At 41.5% G+C, this 16,869-nt stretch overlaps 1 long non-coding RNA gene across 1 annotated transcript in view; it reads left to right on the top strand.

Annotated features, from left to right (window-relative positions):
* LOC122466027 overlaps positions 1 to 16,010 on the top strand; it is an 82,689-nt gene extending 66,679 nt beyond the window's left edge. Inside the window, exons 2-3 of the long non-coding RNA XR_006291227.1 lie at positions 1,780 to 2,014; positions 4,451 to 16,010. This is a non-coding gene — a long non-coding RNA (uncharacterized LOC122466027). The remainder of the gene's footprint in view (positions 1 to 1,779; positions 2,015 to 4,450) is intronic.
* The last annotated feature ends 859 nt before the right edge of the window (positions 16,011 to 16,869 follow it).

A 16,869-nucleotide genomic window follows, 5' to 3' on the forward strand; every position in this document is an offset into this window, starting at 1 on the left:
TGCCTGTGGGGTTAGGAATTATCCCTATTCTTCAAAAGGAAAAATTAAAGCACAGAGTGTTGATAGCAAGGTGATAGGTATTCTGATAACAACAGACAGATAGACTGATTAAGTAGGGTAAGTGACTTGTAAAAGGGCACATAGCAAGTCTTAGACAGATGGGAATAGAACCCAGACATTTTTACTTCCAATTCAGTGCTTTAACCTTGCTTTCTCTTTCTCTGTTTTTCAATGTTAGCTGTCTGGCTAATTAAAAATGAATTAAAACTTCTTTAGGATTTTTAAAATAGACTTTCAATCTTTCCAGCATGGGCCTCATCTTCAGATATTCTGTATGCACATTGTGTGTTTAATAATAAGTGCACATTTTCCTCATTTACATATGCAAATCATGCAGCTGCCGATGTCGAATCACATGTTGAAACGGACACTTTTGTCCACTCGTCAGTGATGCACATTCCAGACTTGTATATGCAATCACAGAAAATGCAGGTGCAAACACATGAACTTTGCAAACACTCCTTTGAGATAAAATCAGGGACCAGTTCTTTCCCTTGGATGCATACATCTCTAGTCTGAAGTTAGTTTGGCACTCTGAGTCACATTAGTTAGAAGGATGACACTGTGCAGCAAAGTAACAGTTGACTAGCTCATTCTGTGTTCATCTGAGTTAGGCTTCTTCCTATTTACATGGGAAAATATATTACATGGGAAAAAATGTTGATTGCAAGGCTACAGCAGAGCTTTCTTCTATAAAAGCAATTTTGGAGTGGGGAGTCTCCTATGAAAATAAAAAAGTGCTTTAAAATGAAAATAAAAAATAACATTGCTGTGCCCTTGCTCCAGGCTTGATGCTACAAACAATATAGATGAGTGGGGGAGGTAAAAATGTATTAGAACCAAGAACAAACAATATACAACTTTTTCTTACTGGTATCTAATGGAGATTAGCACTATTATTCACTCTTTGCATTACAGTAATTCTTAAAGGCCCCAGCTGATATCGAGGCGTCATATTTTGTGAGGCATTGTGCAAACACTAATGAGAAACAGTCTGAAGAGCTTTCAGTTTAAATAGATTAGACAGATAAAGGGTAGAAAGGAAATCAAAGGCACAGGGAGGTGAGGTGTCCTGTCAAAGCATGTCAGTGGCACAGCTGCAAATAGAACCCACCCAGGTCTCCTGAATTTTAGTTCAATGCCTTCACTACTAGACTATTCCACATGCCCCTAAGCATGATGCATGCCAGATACACCTAACCTAGTGAAAATAAAGTCAGTGGGCCTGATCCACTCAAACCAATTCACTTCCAGTCATGTCAATGGAGTTACTCTTTATTTGCTCCTGTATACATGAGATTACAACCCTTCCTTTGTCCTTGCAATGTAATCTTTGTCCTGCTTACAATAAATTGCCTTATTTCATAAAATGGGATATTATAATGTAGTAGGTATACATTTAAAAATAAAATGTTGCACTTTCTGTACTATGAATTAAGCTCAGAAGGATTTACTAACCTAGCACAAAAAAACCCCAATTTTTTCATTATGTTCTGGTCAAAATGATATATTCCTTCCCTTACACAGCATAATGATCCTTTTAGCGTTAGCCTGCAAGTTAGACATGCAACATAAACACACCAGAGAAAGGCTTCCCTGTTTCTTTGGCAGTTTCAGGACCTGGGGTGATTTTAGTATCTGAAGCTGAAGCATTCAAGCTAAGTTTCCAGAGTTTGAGTTGAAAGGAAGGCTTGATACGGATTTTTTTCTTGTTCACAGTAAAATGGAGTGGTGGAGTCTACTACATCATGCTATCCTAAGGACAGTAAACACTTATACAAGCCTATGTTCCCAGCTCTTTGTCCTGGGTGCTCCTGGTTCTCTCCTCCTCAACCATAACTCAGCCAAAGATTCTTTGAGGACACTTGCAAGATTCCCCAAAGAGCCTGATGTGAATTGGAAAACACTGGCCCCTGTTGAATGTTTGTGATTCTTTTTATTTGGAAAAAAAAAGGTTAGTATTTTCTTGTTGATCAGAATAAACTCACTGTATAAGTTCAGCAAAGAAAATAAAAATATTTTCATTTAATTGAGCTTGTTTTAGAGCTAAAGTTCTTAGCTAACAACATTGCACAGAATATGAATTTTGCCACTCCTGGGAATAGTGGTGCTAAGTACACTTTAATGCTTTGCCTCGAGAGTTATCATTAGCTTCCTTTCCTTCTATGGATGGGCTCAAATCAAAATATCTAAATTTGGGGAGGTTTGAATTCCAATCTGGATCTGAATTTAGGATCCCTGATCCATCTCTGCTTTATTTACAAAGTAATGTAGGTCTACTTCATGTGACATTTAAACCTATCACATTGTCTGTGGACTACTGCGAGATGTATTGATAGAATCACACTAGGCAAGCCAAGAGGTAAAGGTTACATTCCATAATTTGCAATGCATGACAATCCATTACAACTTGTTCCAAAGGATGGTCAAAATGGCATTGGGGTGCTAGATTCAGGAAAGCTGGCTCAGGCATATTTTATACTACTTTGTCCAGCAAGGACTCTGTTGTGCCAGGGCAGGTGGCAAGGTCTTCTCTCATCACCTTCCACCAGATCTTCCCTCAGAGACCCTGTAGGATCTCCAATTGCGAACACTTCTGAAGGGAAATGATGAAACAGTGTGCTCTTGGCCAACACTGTTTACAGGCATCCAGACAGAGGAGAAGGAATTACTTTGTCTTGCTCTTGCTGATCTCCTTGAAGACTGACCACTATGACCCTAGCAAGAGAGAGAAAAGAACTGAGCATCTATGGAGGGTTGATCAATGAATGTGAAACTTTTCTTACCCACCTAAGATGCTCTGTAGATCCCCTTTACATTCTAGTGCCCAACCATCTTCAGGATCCCTCAACTCCCATAGAAGCTCAGCCACTCTGGGAACCAGCCTATTTATTTAAGGGCCTAAAGATAGATTTGGAACTAACCCTTAGATATCCAATTTTGAAAAGTTAGGCCAAAACCTTCATCACAAAAAACTTCACTTACTGTTTTCTTTTTTAATTCACAGTGTGTAAGATTCATACAATGGGCCAGATCCTCCTCTACATCCTTGACACCAATCCATTAGCCATAGAATTACCTCCCCCTGTGGTCTCTCTGGGCCATTAATGTGGATGTCTTCCTTTATGCTTTTCAGTGAGGGATTTGCACTTTGATCTGCAGCAAATTCCATTTGGGCATTGCTTGCACTGCAAGCTCTCTCAGGCAAGGGGGACTCCTCCCCTCTGCCCTAGAGACACACTGCTGCTTTCTGCTGAAGACATAGCGGGTTCTTTGCCCCTTTCTGCCCCCACCCCACCTTCAGAGTTTACCTCTGGGAACTCAGAGACATATTCCCTTCTGCTGTGGGTCACAATATTAACACCTCTGTGCAGGGATATTATGTCATTTCCAACCAACACATCAACTAGTAAATTCTTAAGAACTCCCACATTCAAAGTACTCTTTAGACCTTCCCACTCTAATGCAATGTGGTTAAAGGCACCATGGTTTTAAACTACCCCAGGCCAGGAAATTTACCTCTTCTCCTGGGATTATATCCACCTCCTCAGTCACATCTCTCCTGACTAGGAAAATCTGTGTTCCATCTCTCTCCACCCTGGCACACTTTACATTTACCTTAGCCTGTTTATTAAATCTTTTGTCTACCATCCTGCAGGTTAAATCTGACCAAATTAACTAGAACTCCTGCTGCCTTGGTAACAAAGGATCTGGTAGTTCTGTGACTGTCCAGTGGATAAGGGGCTGGACACTCCAAGGAGATGTCCAGAGGACTCGGGGATTGGAGCATATCTATCCCTAACCTACAAAGGGATGGCAGAGAGAATAGTGCCTGTGTTTCCTGTGGCTGGTGGAGTCAGGGGGCTGACCTCTGGTAGGGCCAGACAAAGTTTCCTTGCACTATGGAGAGGTGCCTTACAACCCTGGGTACTCCTAGGAAGTGTTGCACACCCTTTTCCCCCTCTTGCATCAAGTGTTCTTTATCCACAGCTGAGGGTTGTTTGTATCTTAAATACTATTGCATGTAATGTAACAAATTAGATAAAATTTACAAAAAGGATGTTTTAGTATATTTTTTGCCAATAGACCTACAGATCAAGTGCTGCATTAAGCATTAATATCCTGTTAGCCTAGGGTTACTGCATACTTTTAAATTACACAGTAGTATTATTAAACAGCAGAGAGGTCTATCAGCATCAGTTACTGTTTAGCCTGGATGATAAATGCAGGAAAGATAGAGCAGAACACTTTAGAGAGATGAAACATAATTCTGCCCTTTAGCTATCCAACTCCCCCATTTTTACCACTTATAAATGTCAGATTACCATGTTTTATTTGGGTTACATTTTTGCTTTCTTCAACTTTCTATTTTCATGTCACTTTGTTTTAGATTGTATAAGAGCTAAACTCTGGATGCACAAGAAAGCACGAACTCACATAACTGAAGCACCACTCGGAACTCTTCCTGCCTTTCAGTAACATAGTGGCATGTGACTATAATCACAAATGATAAAACCACTCTGTTAAGAAGAAAAGCAATGTGTGTGAAAATGCCAAGGTCAGTCCCTGAGCCACTCTTACCTGATCGCCATGCACATCAAAAAATTGCTTCATTTTCTCTTGCTGTAAATATGTTTAACTCTCCAACTAAAACGAAAAATGCCACCCTTTCAACTCCAGGGTAAAGAAAGTCCCAGACAAAAAAAAATATCCAAACCTTCCCCAAGTCTCTCTCCCCAAGTCACAGCTCTCCTTCAAGGGTCTGTGTCAGTCTTCCCTATTGGGCATATAACAACAATCACTCACATAGTCACCAAGAAAAAGGAGAGCTCTCCCTCTTTTAGGAGCTCCAACCTTGGGTCATAAATAGTGAAGTGAGTGGCACACTGACTTGCCAACTTGCCACTTTCTCTCTCTCCCTCATTGTTTGCATGGCCACCATCATTGTCATGTCTGAGGACCTCCAAAACATGAATGAATTTACCCTCACAACACCCATCTGAGATACGGCAGCATTATCCTAATTTTACAGATGGGAAACTAAAACAGAGTAATTAAGTGACTTGCCCTAAACTACAAGGAAATCTGTAGCACAGCTGAGATTTGAACATGTCTCTTGAGCTGATTCCACAAAACCATCCTCTCTCCCTCCCTGTACTTTATACATCACCTTTGAATTTGTCCCAGTGAGTCTTAGTTGGTGTAATTCAAATTGAAGGGTCAGAAAAGAGATGTGTACCAAGGCAAACAATACTGGGGGGGAGGGGCGTGTATGAATGTGTGGGTTAAAGCAGGCAACCCCTAATTTAACACCCACCTCCTCATAGTGTAAATGAAAACCATTTAAGCTCACATTTCAAAAAGTACCTGTAAGTAGCTTTAGGGAATCTAAACTGGTGTACAGGAGTCTAACACTACCTTATACATCAACACTGAATTTGTACTAAAGACTCAATAGTATGCACTTTGAGTGTTCACTGGGTCTAGCCTACATTTGAAAATACCACACATTTAAAAATAAAAAACTACTAACTTATAAACATAACTGACGTAACTACTGTAGTTAAAATTGACTTTATGTTGTCCTTGACAGGTTTCAAAATTAATTGCCTCTTTTATAAGTGTCTGCAGGATAAGTATCTTGTTATGGAGATCAGTTTTCAAGTAGCTGGAACTATGGAGGCTCTGTCAGAGGCAGCTTTGGCTAAGACATAGTCCTTCAACACCTTCCAAACCTAAAAATAAACAAGGCTTTTCATCATTATTTTTAAAAGTACCAGTGCTTTGAAGTTTGGGCATCTGGGTGTCTAATTCTGATACTAATATTAAAAAGCTGCATGTCCTGATGTCATTTGATCCATTGCAATGTACAATTCCATTATTTGTGGTTTCATATTGATCATAAAATATTTATGCTTTTGCTTCACCTATGAAACAATCATTTTATCAAGGCTACATAAGCTTTTAAAAGGGATTCTGACAACTAAAGAATATGCTTATAATCAACTAGAGCAATAGCTATGGGTGAAACATGAATAATACATGGCCCTCACTCCCTTTCTAATCTCCACATTATAAAGCGTGTATTCCAGAATCCTGAAGGATGATAAATAAAAGAAAATATTACAAGTAGTGGAAACAGGATATACAATCAGAAGATGATACAATACCCAACCTTTAAAAGGGATCAAAGAAAGAACAAGGAAACTACAGGCATGTATGTCTTACCTCCATAATCGGAAGCATTCTAGAGTCACTGATTTTGAACAAAACAAAGCAGCATTCATACTGGTAGACAGTAAACAGTGTGGGTTTGATAAAAGAGAAACCATGATTAAACTTGATTAAAATAGTGGAGGAAGCGACAATGACAGTCATGAAGGGTGAGGCGGAAGATGTAGATTTACTTAGACCTCAGGAAGGCTTTTGATATGCTACCAAGTAAAGGATTAATGTGTAAGGAAATCAAATTCTGCATCGGTTGTAAAATATTCAATTGGATTAAAAAATTGGCTGGAGAAAGGTGACAGAGGCTAGATCCTTAGGGGCTGAGGGCATGCTCTAAACTACACCAGGGATTGGACCAGGGGCTGATTTTTCTCTAGTGTCTGTTTTATACCGGCTTATATGAGAAAAAAATCGGGCTCACTGTATGAATTTAAGAATTTGTCCCTATGTCTTCATAACACTGAATGGGGAAGGACCTTGGGGTGTTTATGGATCAGACTCTCCACTTGGAATTGGATCCTCAGCTGGTGACAATCGGCATAGCTCCATTTGCTAGAAACGAAATTATTCCCATTCAAGCCAACTGAGGATCTAGCTCATGAAGATCCAGTATTCTCTCCTCTGCCATATGGGGGAAATGGACTAAATCAGCTGGTACAAAGCTGTCCTACCATCTGTCCTACAAAGCTGTCTGTTCCACTCAGGGGTACTACTAACAGCAGTTTCTACACCACCCACATTCTGGCTCCTGGAGTAGGGGACATGGACAGGAAAAAGTGGATGTGACCCAAAAACTCCTATTCTCCAGAAATTTCCAAACTTCCTTCGTGGCTCCTTGAGGCTATTGACAGCTGGCATAAACTAGAGTAGCATGAACATAAGGGACTTTACCAGCAGCTAGGTAGCCCCAGGATTAAGGGAACATAAAAGTGGCTTAAATCCTCTTTTGCATCCCTTCTATTCTCAGCTGATCTCTCTGATGGACTGCAACCTTGTTGAGGTGGAGATGCTTGTGTGGGCTAAAGACCCTTAGAGCTACATTGTCCGGAGCTTTCATACTCCTGGTAGGGTCCCCGTTGGCGAGCAGGTCTGAGGCGAGTCCAAACTTCACAAGATCCCAACGGTGGATCAGGCGCATATAGAAGACCTTCTAATACTCTGTGGCTATAAAGGCAAATGAGGGCTGCAGCAAGACAGAGGACCCTGGTTGTCTTGGATCTTGTTGCCAATGAGTCAGGATTTTCCTCCTATCCAGTCTCATGTGGTTACCGCCTCTGCACCGGTTTCCCCACATTAAAAGATTTCACGCACAGGCCTCTGCCAAAGGGCTCACACCCACACACACAAAGCCCTGCGGCAATGGAGGAGTGGTGGAGAAGGCAGGAACAGTGATTTCTGGGAGTCTTTCATCACAAATCTGCATGAAGGTGGAAGCCATGTGATGGTCATCTTGTGCTTGGATGAGACAGAAGTGCATTTTGGCAGCAGTGACTGAGACTGAGCAAGCCTTTTTAGGACCTCCTCTGCTCACCCCAAATGGGGATGGGGCTAGAAATGGTGCCCCAAACATAGGCTGCCTCACACTCTTCCAACTGGATGGCTGCATCACTCAACTCTGAGGCCGAAACAAGAGATACAAGACAATGAATTTCACCAACTGGACTGTCCACACCCTTATAGACTCTCAGCACAGTGAATGCCCAGAAAGAAGAATTGCCATAATTGCCGGAGAACTGGCAAGACTCAATATTGACATTGCAGCTCTTAGTGAGCTCTGCCAGGCCAATGAGGGCCAATCAAAAGAGGATGGAAGTGGCTACGCCTTCTTTTGGAAAGCAAAGCCACCTGAAGAGAGACACGTTCACGGGGTTGGCTTTGCCATCAAAAATAAGATTGCCAGTCAACTTTTGGAGCTTCCTGTAGGGATCAACGAGCATCTCATGATTCTTTGGCTCAAGCTCAGCAACAACCAATATGCCACGGTCATCCGTGCATGTGCCCCAACACTCGATGATGAGGAAGACAACAGGGAGCAGTTTTATAGTACTCTCAGTGCAGTCTCTTTTTTAAGCCTGGTCCCAGCCATCCTGACTTTTTTTTTTCTTTTTGCAAAAGTGGGCATTTGTCCCATTTGCTCTTGCCAACTGATCACTTTGCCAAAAAAAGTGGGGCACACACCCCTAGCAGAGCACAGAAGAATGTGTGAGGGGGTCACCAGCAATGCCAGCCCCCTGTGGGATCAGGGCTCAAGTGAGTAGCGATGCCAGCCGCACGGCAGGGAGGCAGAATTCAGATGAACAGCAACAGCTGTGCGGGAGGCAGGCAGGGTTCAGACAAACAGCAACAGCCAGCCAAAGGGGTGGGCAGGCAGGGCTCATGCGAGCGGCAATTCTGAACCAACACTGATGGGGGGAGGAGGGCAGTAGCAGGTCTCAGGCAAGGAGCGATGCCAGCCCCATGAGGCTTATCACCTGCTCAAAGCCAAAGTCCAAAGGAGGCTATGTGACATCAAAAACAAGTGATGGCAAGAGAAGACCTCTGAGATCCAGCGTTTTGTAGACCAGAATGACTTGAGAAGCTTCTTTCAAGCAACAAAAGCTATATATGGGCCAAGCATCAAAGGCCCAACCCCCTTATGTTCCCAGAATGGCTCTACCCTGCTTAAGGACAATGCAGTCATTAAACAATGCTGGAAGGAGCACTTTGAAAGCCTACTAAACTGCAAATCCACAGTCTCTGAAGACACCATAGAGTTTATTCCACAATGCTCAGCAATGGAACACCTTGCTGATCCCCCATCTTCTGAGGAAGGCTGGAGTTCCATCACCCAGACAAAAAATCACAAGGCATCAGGCCCAGATGGCATCCCAGCTGAGGTTTTTAAAGCTGGTGGAATAATGCTTCAGCACAAACTCCTTGCACAAACTTGCCAACTCCTCGACAAAATCTGGAACTGTGAAGAAATTCAACCTGACTATAAGAAGGCCAACATTGTTAAAGAGGTATTGCCCTCCTCTTCACTGCAGGAAAGGGAGGGAAGATCCTGACCCAGATCCTACTAAACTGCCTCCTCCGCCTTGCCAAGAAACTCCTCCCTGAATCAGTGTGGCTTCAGGCCGTCCTGAGGCAGAACCAACATAATCTTCATGGCATGACAGATTCAGGAGAAGTGCAGAGAGCAACACCAGCAACTGTTTATGGCATTCATTGACTTAACCAAGGCCTTTGACTCTATCAGCCATGATGCCCTATGGAAGGTGCTGTGTAGGTTTGGCTGTCCACAGAAATTAATTTCTATCATGAGACTACTCCAAGATGGGATGACTGCCACCAATCTGTGAAACAGGTCAGAGAACAAACCATTCATCATTTGGACTGGTGTCAAGAAGGACCGTGTCATTGATCCAACACTCTTCTCTAATTACCTTGCCGTGATCCTGATGCTCATCTGTGACTGCCTTCCTGACGGAATTGGGATTGAGTATTGTATGGATGGCCAACTCCTCAATCTCCAGCATCTCCAAACAAAATCTAAGATCACAAGAATTGGCATCAGTGATCAGTATGCAGATAACTATGTCATTCTCACACACACAGAGGCCGACCTGCGAAGCACAGTAAATTTTTTTGCAGATGCCTATCACAGCCTGGGTCTCTCTCTCAACATCAGGAAAACCAAGGTACTCTACCAGCCTTCACCCTGCAGAAACTACTCTTCGTACTGCACAAGTCACCATTGGTGGAGAACCCCTGGAAAATGTGGACCATTTCCCATATCTTGGCAGCCACTGCTCCCAAACAGCCAGAATTGACACAAAAATCAAATAAAGGATCTGCTCTGCCAGCACACCAGCACATCCTTTGGAAAGACTACTCAAATGAGTCATCAGTCATAGGGATCTTCAAATAGGCATCAAGATCTTGGTTTACAAGGCAGTTGTCACTCCCACCCTTCTCTGTGGGTGTGAGACCTGGGTAACCTACAAACGACATCTCAAGCAGCTGGAGTAGTTCCAGAAGCACTGCCTCAGGAGGATTCTCAGGATCAGCTTGGAAGACCAACGCACTAACATCAGCGTTCTCTCTGTAGCCATAATCAGCAGTATAGAAGTACCGGTCATGAAACACCGACTCCACTGGACTGGCCACTGTTTACATATGCCAGACACTCGCCTCCCTCTCCCAGTTAAGTCAGGGAAGAAGGGCTCATGGAGGGTAGTGGAAGAACTTCAAAGACATACTGAAAGTACACCTTAAAAAGGGAGGCATGAACCAAGTGAACTGGGAGTACTTTGTGGGGAACAGAAAACAGTGGTGCCACACCATACACCAAGCCACAGCTCATTTTGAGGAGAACAGACATGCTCATGAAACAGAAGTGACAAAGGAGGAAAGAAAGGGTACAACAATCAAGCCAGCAACTATGTCTCCTCCAAGATTACACCTGTCACTTCTGTGGGAAAATCTGCAGGGCACGAATTGGGCTTCTCAGCTACTTAAAAACCCACCAATGAACCCCCTTCGCAGACATCATCCTTGCATCGAGGGATAGCCGAATAAGATCCTCAGCTGAACTGATTATTCCTGGGCCACAGTTGAGGATTTGGATCATTGTGGTATATTTTTAAAGGCATAAAGGGCATGCAGGTGCCTACTTATGCTTAACATTCATGGAGATGTAGCTAAGTGCCTTTGAAAAAATCTTTATTATTTTTAGCCATACCAGATTGTACTGTGCTCTTGTCAGCTGTCTATAGTTAAGCAGAATTAGAATGAGTTGCTGTTGGGATGGAAGATCTCCAAAGAATACCTACCTAGGTACTGCAGGAAGTGATTCTAGTGATCCACACTGTCCATCTAATCTGTACCTGTATGAACGCTGTTTTGGTTTGTTTCAAACCAGTGACTCAAGAATGCTTCCCATTAGGGAAGTAAGTCTTATAGGCCTGTAGCTTCCTTGTTCTGTCTTTGATCCCTTTTAAAGGTTGGGTACCATTATCTTCTTTCCAGTCTCTAATTTTGTATCCTGGTTCCACTAGTTTGATATATATTTATCATCATTCAGGATTCTGGTAAACAGGGTTTATAATGTGGATGTTACAAAGAGAATGTAATATGCATGTTTCACCCATAGCTATTGCTTTAGTTGATCGTAAGCTGTGGCAGAGCTCCGACCTTGTCCCTGTGGGTCATGCGCTTCCAGGCAGTTTATGGTAGCTTCAGAGGCTCATTGTAACCCTCCAAGTAGCCCTTCTCTCTCTAGGGCCAGGGATGTAGTCTACTGAGCCCTTTTCATCATAAGCCAGCAATGGAGGTTGGTGAGAGAATTCCCACGGTCTCTGTTGCTCTTACAGCCTCATGCCAAAACAGTTTAGCTTCCTGTCCTGACAGGGGCCTGTTTTTCCCCTCCCAAGAGGTGTTTCTGTAGTGGTGGGCTGGGGGGAACCCAGGCCCACCCTCTACTCCAGGTTCCGGCCCAGGGACCCTAATGGTAGCAGCCAATCTTTTACTGCCAGAGTTGCTACATTTCCCTGGGCCACTTCCCCACAGCTCTTCTGCTTCTCCCTTTTCACCTTTACCTTAGGGCTCCCTTACTAATGACCTGAGGGTGTCTTCATTACCCAGCCCTTCAGCCGCACTTCCTCTCCCTGGCTCCTCTCTGCCTGACTGGAGTGAGCCCTTTTATATTATCAGAGGGGCCTTAATTAGAGTCAGGTGGTCACATTAGCTTAATGGCCTCACCTGACTTTGCAGGTTAATTGGAGTCAGGTGTTCTCATTAGCCTGGAATAGCCCCTGCTCTGGTCAGTCAGGGAACAGAAAACCATTAATCCAGTGGCCATTATATCTGTCTTCTGCTACTCTGCTGTACCCAACTGGCCTGGGTCTATCACAAAGCATATTCTTCAGTTGTCAGTAGCCCCATTTAAAAGTTTATGTAGCCTCGATATAATGATTATTGTTTCAGAAGTGAAGCAAAAGCATAAACTTTGTACAATCAATATGAAACCACAAATAATGGAATTATACATTGCAATGGATCATAATCATAAGTGGTGAGGACCTTGACTGTATGTTTCATTCAAAACATGGAGCCACTTGTAACACCATGCTGGGAAGTGGTTCAGTGCAGAATCAGAGGGCCACTTCCCAGCATGGTGTTACAAATGGTTCCAGCTTTTGAATGCAACTTACTGTCAAGGTCCTTACCACTTATGATTATTAAATAACCTATGGCACTTTTATTTTGGGTATGTCTACGCTGCAGCTGGGAGCGTGCTTGGACAGCTGCATGAGCTCTGCTCAAGCGATTGGGCTAGAATTAGTAGTGTAGCTGTGAGGGTAGCATGGGCAATGGCTTGGGCTAGTTGCTCAAATACATACACAAGAGGGTCTGGGTGGATTTGTGTTCAGGTGGCTACCTGAACGGCTACCCATGCCACCCCTCAGCTACACCGCTATTTTTAGCGTGCTAGCTCAACCAGAATTAGTGCATGTCTGTCTACCTGCTCTGAGAAACACATTCCTAGCAAGAGTGTAGATGCACCCTTGTGTTGAGGTGTTAGTCCTGCTCTTCAGGTCAAACTGCAAATACAATAATCACATTGTACCTGCTTACATTTTCCCTGGAGTTTCAAAAAGATAAATCTTCACATTCTGTCCAGAATATTGTGTAGTGTTGGTATGTGCTATCAAAATAATATCTGCCTTTCACCTTGGAGGCAGCTGCATTTCAGTTGTGACTTCACTGATCCTTACATATTGTTTGTAAAGCTTTTTAGGCTCTTTCTTTATGTAGGAGCTATATAAATGTAAATTATTTTAATCACGTCTGCTGCCATAGTTGGGTTTCACAACACCGATAATATACAGTCCCTGATTATTTTGGGAGGGAATATTTTCCCAAACTTTCTTCAGAAGATTTTCTTGTTTTAACCTCCGGGTCAGAGTCTATCAAACAAATGTGATGCATACAGATATTAAACCTCCCCTGTGTCATTTTCAAACATGTTTTTATTCTCCTCTAAAGTAGAAATCGGTTTCACTTTCCAACATTTCCACTCCTTTCATTATATCGCATGTAGGACTTATTCTTCGGTTCCCATGTGCTGAAAGAAACTTATATTTTGAAATCCATTAATCCTATAAAGCTTCATTTATAAAAAAACATACACTCACCTTAAGACAAATGGCTTAAAGCCTGAATCTTCATTTCAAACAGAAATACATTTTTTGAAGAACAGCAGTTGCAACCAGATTCTTTACTCTTCATTATCTGTAAACCTCATAAAAAATCCATTTCAAAACAGAAGAGAGGGTGCTGAAGAATGTCATCAGCCTCATTTAAGAATGCAGAGACATATCTTGAAATCTACTTTGCTATTTTTCTGTATAACTTAACATCTGAGAGAGTAAGATGAATTTAAATTACTCATATTTCAAAATAAGCAATTCATACAAGACTTGCATACTGGAATAGGTTCCATCATGAGACTGAATTTAAATATAGCATCTGTATAGCTGTATGTTACAAAGAATATGCAAGCTTTCACCTTTCCCGATCTTATTTATTAACCTCAACTGCTTTACAGGCCACCAACAAAAAATCTTGTGTCCAACAGACACAGAATGATTTCTTCAGAGGGTTGCACAAACTAGAAAAGGCCAGGAGGCATATTAGGCAAAAGAGGTTTGGAGGTGAGGTCAGTGGAATCTATAATAAGGGTTACAGAGGTGGAGAAAAAGAGGATCAACCCATGCTGGAAAATATATCTCATCTCCTCCTTTTACAGAAGCTGCAGCCATTGTTAGCCTCCTCCAATAATCTGCTAACTCCTCCTGAAGAGGAGACTCCAGAGACACAACATCTTAAATCTGCTCGGATTTCTTCCTCGCATGTAGTGCTGCTCATTATCTATGCTAGGCCCTTTGGGATGACCATTAACAATTTAATTGATACTTACTTAACATAGTAAAATGTATCTTTGTTCTAGTCCAGCATCTCCTGCTAGGCTTGTCTCTGATGACCTGGAAACTAGATATCAGAAATAGCAACATTTACCCATGTAAGGGGAATGCAATTGTTCCATTTCAGAGAAATGCCAAGACAGGAGATTGTGAAGAAGAAAACTGTTACACAAACACTGCAGGCCAAGTGACATTATTTACAGCTGTTGGTCAAACCATTCTGAATAATGTTAAGGATCTACAACCCCTGAAGATTGAACAGGACATGATAAATATAGAATTTAACAGTGAACCCTGTGATCTATTGCCAATATGATTATGAAAAACATCTCTACAAGTCAGAGAAGAAAATCCATTGCTGTAAGAGACTAACACACACACACACACAGTGATTAGTTCAATTTTTTAACTATCACATACATTCATCATTATTGTGTAAATATTCGTGCATTAAACTGATCATAAATTGTTAACGATTGCCCAGGGTATTTTATCTGATCAGCCTCTTCTGCACCATTTATATTCCAGTGTCCAGGTGTTCTCAAATGATGGTAAGTGCATACCACTGCACAACATTCCTTACATGAAGGTTCTTCAAAGAAATCACAAGATGTGATTCCTCTCTGCACTACTCCAGTTTTGCACCTATGTAATTCCTAATTTTAATGGCATTAAATCAGCGCAAAACTGGAACAACACAGCAGGGCATTGGATTAACAGAATTTACAATCTGATTATTAGCAATAGGCAAATCAATTGTGTTAAAATAAAAAGTGGCTTGGAGCTGAGCTCTTCCTCATATGAACTGAACTCACAGGTTCCTTAAGAAGAGTAGATAGGATGGGCTCCCTCCTTTCCCCACATGAAAAATATTCCCTTTTTCCACATCTATGACCCTTATATAAGATTCTACTGACCTTTCCCCAAACCACTGTTGTTTGATAAGTCTTTCAGCCTTCCCCATTCTATTCAGCCCTTTGAGAGCAGAATTTGGCCCAAAACATGTATCACATATTAGGTTCCAGTGGTAGCTGATTAAAGGAATGGTGCGTTTTTTCTTCTCTACAGGAGACAGTGTAAAAGCAAAGCACACACAAAGAAACCGGCAAGAAGTCGTACTTCTCTGCAGTAGCTGTCAGCTTAGATCTGTGTGCACTTTGCTACTTGCACTTCTAATGAGAAAGTGACTGCAGACTCTCAGTGCTTTAATTTTCTAATTAAATATGAGTTGCTAACAGCCCCCACATCCTTATGTCAGACACGTTTACACCCACACACTTTGTTAATCATTTAAAAGTCTTTACAACGTGCTTTAAGAAGGTTGTAAGTGAAGGAAATTGGACCCAGGGTAGAATATTTTTAGAATAATTGAAATGTTGAGCTCGTTTAGAATAACTAAGCAGCATTTTCCCCCTTCCCCTATACAATCACCACTATTTTGCTAATTAGGTCTATAGATTATATAATTAGTTCACTATTAATTATTCATTACAATTACATTTGATATTTCCCAGTGCCAGTTTTAAGTATTCGTGATGGTTTTTAATACTGAATGCAGTTACAAGTGTTTGATTTATGTTTAGTTCTTATAATTATAGGTCTGTTAATGTTAAATATATTCATTTGGTCACAATAATGTGACACCAATGAGCTACTGCTTGGTACTATAAAGATTATGGCTCGTTGTCTGTTAGCACAAGCACTAATTATTATTTGTAATATGTAACATCAGAAAATAAAATGGTTTCTGTTTCCAAACATCTCAATTATGAATGGCTTTTCAATGGCATATAATGTTAGATATGACATATTAGAAAGAGTAAAACACACTGTGGCCGAGATTATCAAAACAGGAGCAGATCCCAGAAATCAATGAAGGTATGTCAATTTACATCAGTTGAGACTCTGACCACAGGTGCCTAAAAGTGGGTTCTTAAATCCATATTTATGTAACTAAAACATGATTTTCAAAAGACCTGAGCACCCAGCAGCCCCAATAGAAACCTATGGGAGTTTCTGGACGCTTAGCACTTTTGAAAATTAGACTAATTATGTAAGTATTTAATTAGCAGAGCTGAAGTTCTTTTTTCCCCCTCACAGAAAATTTCCATGATCACATTGTTAAGCATAGGTTTGACCTTAAAATATTGGTGAAGCTCAATAAGATGTATCCTTGGGGTCCATAAATATTGCTTATTCATTTTATTTAAATAGGGTGGAGGATCTCCAATCCACCCCTGCTTTGGAAGTGTAGAAGTGGAACCAAGATGTTGTATTCTGGGATCTGTGCACAGTTGTTAATGTTTGTTTAAAAAACATTTTTAAAGGACAGTTGTGCAAATAACCTAATGATCTGAGGGGTGCTATGAACCCTAGGCCTCACAGATCCCTACTGTGAGAAAAATGCTATTGAATGTTAGCCATATATAGCATTTTTCAGACATTAACTAATTAATCATTGCAATGACCACTCTAGAGAGGTATGTAGCTATCCTCCAAATCAATGGAGTTATATGAATTCTGCCCAGCACTCTTTACTGTTCTTTCCTTTATTCATTACCTGGCAATGATTTCTGAACAATGTACAGTTTCAGCATCTGAGGTCACAAAGAGG

The sequence above is a fragment of the Chelonia mydas genome, chromosome 5, assembly GCF_015237465.2.
Source record: "Chelonia mydas isolate rCheMyd1 chromosome 5, rCheMyd1.pri.v2, whole genome shotgun sequence".
NCBI lineage: Eukaryota > Metazoa > Chordata > Testudines > Cheloniidae > Chelonia > Chelonia mydas.